General features: G+C 52.0%; 1 protein-coding gene across 3 annotated transcripts in view; it reads right to left on the bottom strand.

Moving 5' to 3' along the window:
• TSPAN18 (tetraspanin 18) overlaps window positions 1-5,492 on the bottom strand; it is a 183,591-nt gene extending 178,099 nt beyond the window's left edge. For all 3 annotated transcript variants that reach the window (XM_036860752.1, XM_036860750.1, XM_036860753.1), the window contains exon 1: window positions 5,212-5,492. The gene's annotated coding sequence lies outside the window, so the exon portion shown is untranslated. The remainder of the gene's footprint in view (window positions 1-5,211) is intronic.
• Between the last annotated feature and the right edge of the window lie 7,231 nt (window positions 5,493-12,723).

The raw sequence follows: 12,723 nt of genomic DNA, 5'->3' as shown, positions 1-12,723 counted from the left end.
AACATGGTGGAGTCACCATCCGCCTGCGTCCCTGAGTAACTGTGTACAGCAGAGATCCACGTTAGACAAGTAACATGAGTGAGAATTAAACCCACTGAGAGTCTGGGGTCATCTGCTGTGGCTGCTGGTGTTACTTAGTTTAACACTGTTATTGTTGCTATTATTCTGCTTTTCACAAATAAGGAAACCAAGGCCACATAGCCAGTAAATGGCAGAAACAAGATGCAAGTTCACATCTGTGACTCCAACACACATCCTCTTTCAATTACAACCTTTTGTTGCTGAATAAGATCATCCCCTTCCTGTAAGCAACCTTGTCCCAAAAAACTCCTACCCCTCAGTGTCCCCAGGATGGCTGAGTAATCAATGCAGGATGAGAAAAGAGAATCTCATAAAGCACTCTGAGCCTGGAAAAAGAGCAAAAGCAGGGAGGAGGGGGCTTGATCGCATCTCAGGGAAATCTTTCCTGGGGCTTTGGAGCTCACAGGAGGTTTCGATAGGAGAGGAAACATCACAGAGTGGTTTCGAGCACAGAAGGGAGAATCAGATCAACCTAGGATCGAATTCCAGTCCTACCACTTGCTCCCTTGATTTTTCTGAGCCCTACTTTCTAATCTGTACAATGGGGACAATATCTGAACCAACTTTGAGGGTAGAGGTGAGATGAAGCATTGTCTAGCTCCTGGCCCATGGTGAGCACTCCCCAAATGTCTGCCATAGTGAAGATCATCACTGGGATGGCTCAGAGAACAGCCTTTGCTGGAGGGAGATGAGGCCGAGGTGCAGCCAGAGGCTGCCCCGCCAGGATGGCTGACATAGCCCAGACAGCAGACCTGGCCCAGCTCACATCCCTGCAAAAGACCGAGGGGCAGAACACAGAGAGAGAAGCGGGGCCAGCCAGACATAGTGCAATGCAGCAGAGGAGCCAGATTATTTATTTTAAAGCCGAAAGTGTCTTCTAGGAGGATGGCCTTTTATTTGGGTGAATCTGGGAGTTGTTTATCAGCTTAAACTCATTATCTGCACATATGGTCTTCGTACTATAGTTAAGGGTGGGAAACAAAGGATGGAAGGGAAAGGATGGGCATATACTAGCTGATGAAATATCATCCCTCAAGTGCCAGTAACCAGGATATGTTCAGTGACGTCACATTGGGCTTCCTGCCACAAGGATGGGGCTATCATGAGAATACTCACAAGATTTTAACTCTGGAGTCCCTCAGTGTGGCAGGGAAAGGAAGAAAATAAAAAAGAAAGAAAAGCAATTTGTTTTATTCACCCTTGTCTTCCATCTCAAAAGCAGACACACACACACACACACACACACACACACACATGCACACACACACTGTGCCCAAAAATATCAGAGCTGGAAAGGATCAACGTTGATCCCTCCCTCCCATTTCACAATAAGAGTATTAGTAATAATAATAATAATGACAATGATGACTGAATATTTGTTGAGCATTTACTACCTGCTGGGCACCGTGCTAAGTGTTTCCCATGTTTTATCTCGCTGACATTTCACAACACTCTGATACAGTACAATTAGTCCCATTTCACAGATCAGGAAACTGAGGCACCAGAGGTTGAATGGCCTAAGGTCACACAGCTAATAAGTAGAAGGAAGCCGACATTCAAACCCAGGCAGCCTAACCGCCTCACAATGCTGCGTCTAGAGAAATAGGGAAACTGAGGCTCAGAGAGGGGCGGTGAATCACTCGAGGTCCCACAGCTCCATGCATAACAGAATTGGGGCTAGAACACAAGTCTCCTTACTCCTGGTCCAGCTGGTCCAGTGACCTTTCCACTCCATCCTGTTGCCAATCAGTATGTACACACACGCATAGGACTAGTGAACATGCTGTTGCTCATCTCCAAGTTGTTCAGTTACTAATTAAACCAGCAGTTTTGGGTACAAACAAGGGGCAAGGGCTGGACCTTAAGATAACAAGTGCTGAGATGAAAGAACTGCTTTGCCAGCTGCAAACACTGGGACCCATCTCCCTCTCCCTCTCTTTTTAATGAGTGTTACATTATCTGCACACAACCCCACCCCCCAGTCAGAGCACTGATGCGGGTCCAAGGTGGCAGCCCATGCAGCAGGAGGAGCCCAGGCTGGCGGGTTACTTAACAGCATCAGATTGCAAAAATACCCCATCAACCTATCATCTGCTCTGGGGGACTAAAGTGCTGGTTTCCAAGGCCCCCTCCCTTTGCTGTGTCCCAGCTGAGCATGAACAAATGTTCCTGATTTTCCTTCTCAATGGCTGATGAAATAGACCAGAAGAGCCGCCCTCTGGAAAGAGGGGTCCCTAAGAGGGGCAGTCCAGCCCCCACTCTTTGCTCTTCCCAGGAAAGAGGAGGGAGTAAAAGCTGCACAGGCCTCCAGAGAAAGGTAACATGCAAGCTTGTGGACAGAAATGGGGATCCCAGCAGGAACTGATCACCAACATCACCCTCTCCGTCCCCAAACCGCAGTCTGATGGAGGACAGGCACCTGGTTCACTTTGCCGTGTCGTGGCGGAGCGGGGCAAGACGGCCGGGAGCGGCGCCCCCCACTGGACAGAAGGCAGAGCAGGGCTGCCTAGCGCCCTAAAACGTTAGACTCTCCTGACTTTAAGTTTCAAGCCCCCGCCTCCTCCACCGCCACCCCGGCCCCAGACCATTAAAAACTCACTAATTCAGGGAGCTGTTTCCAGGCTGACAGGGCAGTTTTTAAAGGAGGAGGGGGTACTTCCTGGATCAGCCCAAGGTGTCCTAACTCCAACTCCAGATGAACTGATGCTTCTAGAAAGTGGCCTGGAACTTTCACTGATATACCGCCATTTCAGCCTCGGGCTGGGTAAAGATACACCAAGGGTCTGCCATTTGAATGGATGTGGGGACCGGACGACCAGGAGACACAATGCCCAAGACCTGAAATTTTGCTGAATCAGAGATCTTGGAGTTTGCCTGGAAGCAGTCTGAGTCCACACATGATACTCCACATCCAAACAGGGATGTCAGCAGTCCCAGGGGGTCTCAATTCCCTCCCATCTTCGGGGCAGGTTGGGTGTGAGTGGGGGGCAGGGAGCAGGGGTAGAACGCAGAGCCGCCAGCCCTCTGGGGGCCCCTTGCTCACTCCCAGTGTCCAAGGGCAGGGCTGTTCCAGGCAGGCTTCCCTCCACAGAAAAACTAGAGTCATTAAAAACAAAACAAAACAAAAATACAAAACAACTCCTTTTGTTTTCTGGCCCCATGGAATGTCTTGAAGACAAATACAGAGACAGCAGCGGGCTTCTCCACCCTTTCCTCTGTCTCCTCCCTACTCGTCTGTCCTCTTCTATTCAAAATAAAAACCATGCTGATCTTTCTTTACAGCAACTTTGTCCTCGCGCAATTTGAGAGCATCCAACAAAAACATTTGCTACACTGAAAGCAAGAACCTCAACTCTCTTTCAGGGACTACCCTTTTCCATCACCTTTGCAGGGGACTCTGGGGACATGAGAGGGGGGAGGGGGGCTGCCCAATGAGCTCACATTGGCATCCATGAGAAAGATGAAAACTTCCGCCAGCCGCTATGAGGCCACTGCACGTTCTTTGATTTGCTCATTTGTACTCACTTGGGGTGCAGGGAAGAGGGAGGGAATGAGAGAGAAAGATGAGGCCACAGTGCCTTCAGGGTCCCTCCAATGTCGAACAGCCCACACGTGACAGAGATGATGCTCTTCATAGATGCCAGCAGCCGTCTGGCTCCCTGAGGCCTTGGCACAGACCCACAGACTCAACACACAGGGGCCCTGAGGTCCCACAAGGGGACACGTGGCAGGTTTCCACCAATAATTGTGAAATGACCACATGAATGTGGCCTGTAGACTCCAGACCCCAAGAGGAGGGGCTCTTGTTGACTAAGAAATTTACCACTTGAAACTGGACTGCTAAAGTTTTTAAGGGCCCCCATCAACCCCACCCTGTGCCTCCCAGTTTATTTGTGCCCAGAGAGGGGATTCACCCCAAGACCCTCAACCCACCCACACCAGAAAGGGATCTGGCCAGATCCAGGGAACAAAGGTACAACTTTTACAAAAAGGGTGCATTCAGCGGTTTGGGTTTCAGACTCCAAAGAAACCTCAGAAAGTTAATGCTCCCATACACTTACTCCACACCAATTCGCTGTTAATGTAAAGTTCCCCTCCTTTTTGTTTTTCTGGGGGTGAATTATTTATTCACGCATACATCCTGCCAGCTCCCCGAAGAAAAACCAGCTCCTGACAGCCAAGCTTTCCAACACACAGCGCAGTTATAACTGGGGGCATCCCAGCCTCACACTCCGACCCTCTGCCCCGTTCTGGCTGGGGTGGGGTGCTCCTCAGGGCTGGCCCCTCGTGTGTTGGGGGTTGGTCTGCGGTTGTCGGTCCTGGATTTCGGTGCATTTGTCTCGCAGGAACCAGAACTCGCCTTCCTGTGGGTGAAACGGCCAGGGAAGGGCGCCCCCTCGCGGGAGCGAACTCACCTCAATCCAGCCGGGACTCAAAGCAGGCGCGAAGCCACCCGTGCCCTCCAACCCTCCAAGCGGACTCCCGCTGCGCCCCCTAAATCTGGACGTGCTCGAGCCTCGGATCCAACGAGCACCCAGCGGAGTCGCCGCTTCCCCAAACCGCACACACCGAGTACGGAATAAAGGGGGCCCCGAAGGAAAGCGTGGCGCCCCCGCCCCGCCCCGCTTCCAGGGACTCCGAAGGCGACCAGCCCTCAGTGGCCCTGCTGGGCCCGGCAATCCTCACGGCCCGGATCCTCGCTCCTAATCCCTAGTCACTACCTGCCCCCCTACAGAGCGGCATGGCGCACCCCTCCCTCAGGACGCAGCCCTCGCCAAGACCCCGACTTGTAACCACACCTGCCACCCCCACCATTCTGCTGCCCCCCCCCACCCCCAATCACCCGCCCAGAGCGCCGAGCAGCGCTGCACCTGTCCCGGGGGAAGCCTCTGGCCCTCGGCGGATTCGGATGGGGGCGAGCACGTCTCCCCCGCCCCTTCACCAGCCTAGCCGAAGTAGAACTTGGTTCCTGGGCTTCCCCAGGACCATCCTGGGATCCCCCCATTCCACCCCCACCCCCACCGTGCCCAACAGTCGCCCGGGGGGAGGGGGGAAGCGCGCTTGGGTCCCCAAGTCCCCGGGAGCGCGGCGGCGGGGCGCACGGAGGGCACTGAGGTGCGGAACCCCTACCTTCCAGCGGCAGTGGCCGGATCCCGCGCCAACTCCCGTCGGCGGCCGCGGGGTAAACTTTCCCCGGGAGGAGAAGCGCACTCGCAACTTGCTCGGCACAGGCTGCCTTCCCGGCGGTGGCGGCGGCGGCGCGTCCGGGGACCGGCTGGCGAGAGGCGGCGGCAGCGCTCGCTCGGGGCTCGGGGCTGGGGCTGGGGCTCGGGCTCGGGCTCGGGCGGCCTCGCGCGGCTCCGCGGTGGATCGCTAGGCGCTGCGTCCGCCCCGCAGCCTGGAGCCCCCGAGACGCCGGCGGCAGCTGCAGCCGCCCGCCCGCCGGCCCCACCTCCCCGCCGCCGCTCCGTCCCTCCCTCCCTCTCCCCCGCGCTCCCTCCCCGCCCCAAACCTCCTCCCCTTCAGTCTCCAGTCGCCGCCGCCGCCGCCGCCGCTGCCTTGGCGGCCGCCGTGAAAGCATGTCTCCTCCGGCGAGCTGCCCCACTTGCCCCCTCCCGGGCTTGGTCCCCGCCTTCAGTCCAGCATCCAGGCCTCGCTCCGGGGGCCCCTGGGGCCAACCTCTGCCCTTCTCCCCTTCTGTCACGCCTGCCCTCCTCCCCACTCTGCTCACGGGCCCTCGCTTCGTCTGAATTCAGGAGATCCGTAGGGGGAGTGGGGAGCTGGGCACGCGAGAGAGACCGGAGTACTGATTCCAGGGAAACTTCCACGCTGCCCCCCACCTCCGTGGCCGGACCGCAGGGCTGGGGGGTGGGATGATCCCCCATCCGGACCTCACTCCTCATCCTCCCGCTGCCCTGGAAGGACCTGTTGAAAGCCAGGGGGATTCACCCTCCCTGGGCTGCTTTGGACCGATGCTGTTAGTAGAGGCGACTGGAGGGGTTGCAGCAAGAGGTGGGGGGCGCGGGGGTGCCCACGCCAGACCAGATGCAAACGACTTGATTGCAAGAGGCCAGACCTGTGTCTCCATCTCAGGGCTTATCTTTTCATCTTTGTACCACTGCCTTAGCCACAGGCCCCCTCCCCAGCCGCTGACACATGACTTCACCAAGACATTTAACCTCTGAACCTCTTCTGTGAAGTAGCTACCCACCGCCTGCCCCAGACAAAATGGACAAGCAAGCAGATCAAAGCAGACAGCCCAAGTGAAAGTGCTCTCTAACCCCCCAGAGGAGAGGGGCTCAGATTGCTCACTACTTGTCCCTGGGCAACAATTTTTTGAGTCCCAGCTCTGAAGATTCCACACCCAGTGCCTGCCTGCCAGGACATTCAAACACACACAAGCTCTGCAGGAGGCCCCTTTGTCAACTGATTCGCACTAAGGAGTGAGTGACTGATAGGAGTCGAACCTACTCCAGTCTTGGATAGGAATGTTGGTGATGTCAGGCCACAGGGCAGTATTTGCAGGGGCAGGAAGTCACTGCCTTTCCTTACCCACATTCCAGGAAAAGGATACATCCTTCTAAGGACTTGGAAGATGTCAGGTCCTTTCAACTATTTCACTGAGTAAATTGAGGAGGGCCTAATACAGTAGAGGTGTGGCTGGAAGAAAAAAACCTGGATCCACAGTTTTTAAATGGACCCAGAGTGAGCAATCCTTAACCCAAGGGAAGAAAAATCTCTACTAATGCAACTTCTGTAAAACAAGGACAAGGAAAACTTGAAAGGGCTTCAGGCTCCACATTCACCCCTTCAGCTGCCAAAACAGGGTTGGGGGAGAGGCTGACCATTTGCGCTGAGAAACCTCACAGGCTCTTGTTTCTGGAATGCTGTTGGAAGAGGCCTTCCGTGTGCGCCTCCTTGGATGCAAGGCACCACATAAATTTAAAGAGGAAAAAAGCGTGAACCTACCGTGAGGGTGCTGGGGCCCAGGAGGTGGAGGCCAGGGGCAGCGGGAGGGATGGATGGAGTTTCTGGGGATCCACAGGATTGGCAGAAGCAGGCGGGAGGAAGCGGGAGAAAGGAGCACAGGGACGTGAGGACAGGGCAGGCCATTTGGACAGTCAGACACCCAGCTGGGAGGAGAGCTCTAGTTCCAAGTCAGAGTTTCCCAGACCTCAACAGTTCTCTGCCTCCGTTGAGAATCTGGCCCTATCTGCACACCAGGTAGAACCATTTGCTTAATCGCTTTCTTTAAATCAACTCTTGGGTTTTTTATTTGCTTGTTTTATCTTTTTTTTTTTTTAAGTAAGTGTGCTTGTTTTACAAAGAAATGTTACAGCATTACCATAAATGGAAAATGGGCATCACGTTACTATAAATAGAAGGTAACCATAAAAATGAATACAATGCAAATAAAACGGTGTTATTAAATTCTAGAAATATATATTTAACCACAGTAAAAAAAAAAAATCCAACACAATACTGCTGCTTAGGGAAGGTGTGAAGCCCCAGGCCCCACTGTCTCTGGAAAAGGGGGATTAACAAGGATAGAAAGGTGTTAAGGACACAGCAGCAGTAAACCAAGACTCCAAGTTGTGATCAAAAGGGCTGAGAGTTGGAAAGGGATGCCCACCCCTCCTTCCCAGGAGGTCTGTCAGGGTACTGAAGACCCCTTATATCTCCTTCACTATCTCTACTGCCCCACAATCAGGAAACACAATTCTGAATATATTAGCTAAGAAGTACTTTTTGGCCAAAGTCAGGAACCCTAAGAGTTTAGTCCTGGATGAGAGAAGGTGATCCGGTTTACAGAGAGCCGGCCTCCCTCCTGCTCACAGGATGGTCTTGGGGAAGTCCTGCCTTGTCTGGCCTCAGTGTGGCCACCTGCACCACAAGGGCCCAGGGCAAATGGCTTCTAGAATCCCTTTTGGTATCCTCTGATAAAAGCAAGAAAGGAACCAAATTTGTGGCTTGTTGGGAAACAGAGAGGGAGAGGGCTTTACTGAGGAGAGAGGCTGGAAAAGGGAGAAAATGTTGGGAGCGGGGAGGGATGAGGGTCAGCAGTCCCCAGGAGGGAGTGAAGGTAGTGTTAAGACCACTGCTGACCAACTGGAGTCTAGGTGGTCATGAACCCAGAAGTGGCCTGGCCCAGAAGGTTCTAGATTCCCCATTTGCCCACCCTGGAAGGAATCTTGTGGAGAATTCACTGTAATCCAACCACTTCATCTTACAGATGGGGAAATTGAGGAAGAACCACAGACTATCATCTCCTACTCGTGGTCAGAGAGCTGGGCATTGAACCAGGCCTCCTGACTCCGAGGCCAGGGCCCTTTCTACTCCCCTGGTGTCTGGGGGTCTAGTAGAAATAGTTCTTCTGAAAATATTCACCTCTTCTCCAAGGGGGCTCTTAGACTTCATTTTTCCCTGTCATCTGGGAAAAAAAAATGTTGAATTGGCATGAAAGCCCCAAACTCACCTGAGTGTGGCCAGTTGGGCAACCCAGGTACTGTGCTCCAGTCGCTGGCACAGGACACCTGGGGTGAGAAGCCACACATTGGTACCTTGGGGGCACTAATGCAGAGCAAAGAGCCCCAAACCACGAGTCCACAGACCGAAGTTCCAGTCCTGGCCATCTTGACAATTCCCTTCCCTCTCCGGGCCTCAGTGTTCCCATGGGTAAAATGAGTGAGATGTTCGGGCGGGATCAGGGGGTTTCAAGTCAGGCTGGCAGTTCCCACTCCTAGGTACCTAAAGATCGTGGAAGAGGGAGGGAAACTTCCCTCCCAGCTTTAGCCAGAAGCAGGTTCCCTTCTCATCTGTTTTGTACGCTGGTGTCTCACATAAGATTTCAAGGAGAAAGTGTCCTTCACTTAAAAAGAATTCGAAATCACTAGATTTGCTTCCAACATTTATAAATTTATGGCTAATCAGACTGTAAGCCTCTCAAGTACTGGGGCCCTGCCTTGTCCATCTCCAGGGCCTTTGCCCCTGGCAGAGCCAGCGCTCAGGGGACGTTGGGTGCCACTTCCTAACTGTGCCACCTTGAACTGCCCACTTAAAAACTCTCTGAGCCTCAATGAATGATGCATTTCTAGATGGGAATTGTAAACGCACCTCTGGCATGGGGTGGCTGTGAGAGTCTCATGGAAAGCCCCCGGCATATAATAAATGTTCAGTCAAGGTGAGCCTAATGTGTGAATGGGTGGCTGGATGAATGCTGGCCGGGCTGGATCCTTTCCCCAGGCGGTATCTTGACCTTCCAACCTAGCTTTTGCAAGGTAGCCTGCATTTTAAATATTTAATCACCGCCTCCCTGATTTTTTTATGAATTGTCTCTTTTTATATGTAATTTGCAATCATTTCTCCCAAAATGACAGTTCATTAAACGTACAACTGAGTGTGATTGAATTTGTTTATCTTTGCCATGATTGTCATAGAAATAAATTTGCAAATCCTAGGAACATCCTTTGGAGCTTTGATGAATATAGTTTTGACCCTCCCAGACCTGGACCTGTTACAGGGTCCCCCTCTTTCTCTCTTTTTCTCCCTCCAGCAAGCTACCCACAGACACTGGCCAGCCTCTCTGAGGTTTTCAGCACCAGGCCCAAGGGCCTATCTGCCAAGGTCCTCCTCCATCCCCAGGAATGCTGCTGGCTGGGAGCTGGAAGAAAGGGAAGGCCCAAGTGCTCTCTCCCCCCAACCCTCTGCAGGAAAAGAGGTGGATTCTGGATGGTTGCACTGGGAGGGGCCCAGGGTCAAGCTTCCTCTGGATGCTTTGTAGCCCAGCTTTCCAGAAAGCAGCTCCCTGGAATAGATCCTGCCAGATAAGGATACTTCTGAACCCTCATCATCACCTTCATTTTCTTTATTAACTGATAGTAAGTAATGCAATACTAGTAGCTACCATTCATGGAGTGCTCACTTGGGTAGAAGCTCAGGTTATAAGGTTGGATAAACCCAGGTTCAAAGCCTGGCTCTTTTGTTTACCAGCTGTGTGCCTTTGGGCAAGTCACTTTCCCTCTCTGTGCTTTACACTCCTAATCTTTAACAGGAGGAATGTGTACTATATGCCAGGCATTGTGATAATGCTGTTAAAGCACCAGCTCGCTAAACCTCCAAACAACTCCATTAGGTAGGGATGGCTAGGAAGCCTGTTTTACAGAGAGGGAAACTCAGAGACCTCCCATAAGTTGCCCAGCAAAAAAAGAACAGGGATTCAAACCTTTCTCTTTTCATTACCTTTGGAACCGTATGCTCATAAGACAGGGAGAGAGTGCTAGGCAGGGAAGAGGTCAGGAGAAGACCTGGGGCCATCCTGGCATTGAACTTTCTGGCTGTGTGACCTTGGCCAAGTGGCCTAACTTCTCTCAACCTCCCTCTTCTTTTGTAAAGGGAGATGATAGCCTCTACCCCACAGGGCAGTTGTAAACATTGAAGGAGATGATATCTGCAAAGGGGCTTTGAAAACCAGAAAGCAAGTAACAAATCTAAGTTCTGGGTTTTTAAATCATCTTTATCATCCATGTTTAGAACTCAGGGTTCCCCCGCCCCCGCCCCGGTACAATTCAGTCATCCAATAAATATTCGTGAAGGTGCAACTGTGGATCAGGAAATGGCTCCATACCTGGACATCCAAACCTGAGTAATAACAGAGAACGTGTACGGTCCCTACCTTCATTTGGATGACTGAACAATCAACACAATCAGAAAATTTTTAAATTTAAGACTCATCTTGTGCAATAGCCCTCTTATCTTACAGATGAAAACACTGACGTTAAGTCCAGGGTGGGCAGGGGGCCACTTATCCAAGATCTGCCAGCAAGTTGACTTCAGGGTTTAGGGGAATTTGGGTCCTGCTTCCAAATGGGTATTCTTTTGACCAAACCACCTGCCTCATTTTCTGCTCTCAGATGGAGTGGATGCCGTCTCCCCTCTATGAACTATTAGTCCCCACACCTTTGCTCCCTAAACTAAGAGCCTACGTCCACCCTTTCTACTCTGATGCAAGCAACTCCCGAAGAAGGACTTGGCAAAGCACTTTATTGGTCAATCGGGGGCCTCAGGCAACATCCAGGAATTGCCCTAGACATGGGCCTTTGGCCAAGGGCTCTTACGCCCATGGGCAGTGGACACCTCATCTGGGACATTCAAGCCAGCAGGGAAGTCATGGGGGTTAAGACCAGTTTCCTTGCAGTGTCAGCATGTTGCAGCTCTTGGACTCCAGGCCAGGTTAGACCTGGGCTGTGACTTAACTTCCCTGAAGATCAGTTTCCTCCTCTGCAAAATGAAGATAGTAACTACCTCTTGGGGTTTCGGAAGGTTCATTGAAATAGCACACGTAAAGTGCTTACAGCGGGCACAGGGTAAGTATTCAAGACTGTTCTACCTATTTTCCTTGCAGACCAAGTCTCACTGATGCACGAAGCATTGCGAGCCTACTGTGTGCTTAGAGGGAGGCTAAGCTACAAAGGCCACAGCCAAGAACTTTATCGAGGTCTTACTAAACCCCAGGCACCTCACTAAACACTGTACCTCCATTTATTCCTCCCAAAAATCCTATGAGGAAGAGTCTATGATTGTCCCCCTTTTACAGAGGCTTCGAAAACTGAGGCTCAGAGAGGTTAAGTTGCCTGTCCTCGACGCCCTAGCTGGTGAGTGGCCGAGCTGGAGTTTGAACCCAGGCAGTCAGTCATATTCCAGAGCCCAATTTCTATATCCTGACTCACTGCTTCATGCTCATGGTCTCTGTTTTTCCCAATAACCCTGTGGTTGTTAGTATTGTCCCCATTTTACAGATGAGCAAAATGAGGTTCAGGGAGGTGGAGTAACTCACCAAGCAGGGCGGCAGCAGAATTAGAAAGAACCCTAGATGTTCTGACTGGGATGGCCTTGACTTTTGTGACACAGGGCAGGTGACTGGCCTATGAGTTCCCTCTAGCCAGGAAGAGCTGCCTCCTTTGAAGCTAAGTGACCTCACAGGAGTCATATGGGGCTCTCAGGCCACTGGGGTGTGTGCTAGGCATAGTGACAAGAAGGCGAGGCCACCTCGTGGTCATCGATTCTGATGTCCATTCCATGCCCTGGGGCGCCAGTCAGCTACAGAGAGCTGGGCTGAGAAACCTGGCTCCCTGCCAGGCCACCTCGAAGTTCAAGGACAGATCTGCACCTGGCTGTCACAGTGACAGGATTTGTGAGCTTACAGGACCTCAGAGATGGAAGGAACCAGGATGGTTGGCTAGCCCTCTGCTTGAGTGTGTTTGTGTGTGTGTGTGTGTGTGAGACACATCTGTGCTTACGATGTGTGTATATGTGTAAATGTAATATCTGTGTGTGTGTGTGTGTATGTGTGTGATGGTACATGTCTGTGCTTGTGTAAACGTGTGTGTGTTGGTACACGTCCACACTGCTTCATGGCATCGTCTTTGTTTTTCAGAGTGAGGCTGATTCACTTACTCAAATTAATGTTCACATGGTGACTGACTCATTTAATGGGAACAGCTAGTTCATGTGCCAATAAATGAACTGACCCTCAAGACCCCTCCACCGACAAAATATGAAGTGGATCTCATTCCTGAGTTAACAAGTATTGGGCAATGGTCAGCTTTTTTCTGACTTTTTCTTGTTTTTCGCAGCGGTGTCTGC

Source organism: Balaenoptera musculus, chromosome 8 (assembly GCF_009873245.2).
Source record: "Balaenoptera musculus isolate JJ_BM4_2016_0621 chromosome 8, mBalMus1.pri.v3, whole genome shotgun sequence".
Classification (NCBI taxonomy): Eukaryota; Metazoa; Chordata; class Mammalia; order Artiodactyla; family Balaenopteridae; genus Balaenoptera; species Balaenoptera musculus.
Note: the sequence above shows the minus strand (reverse complement) of the source record. Positions and strands in the feature narration are given on the sequence as shown.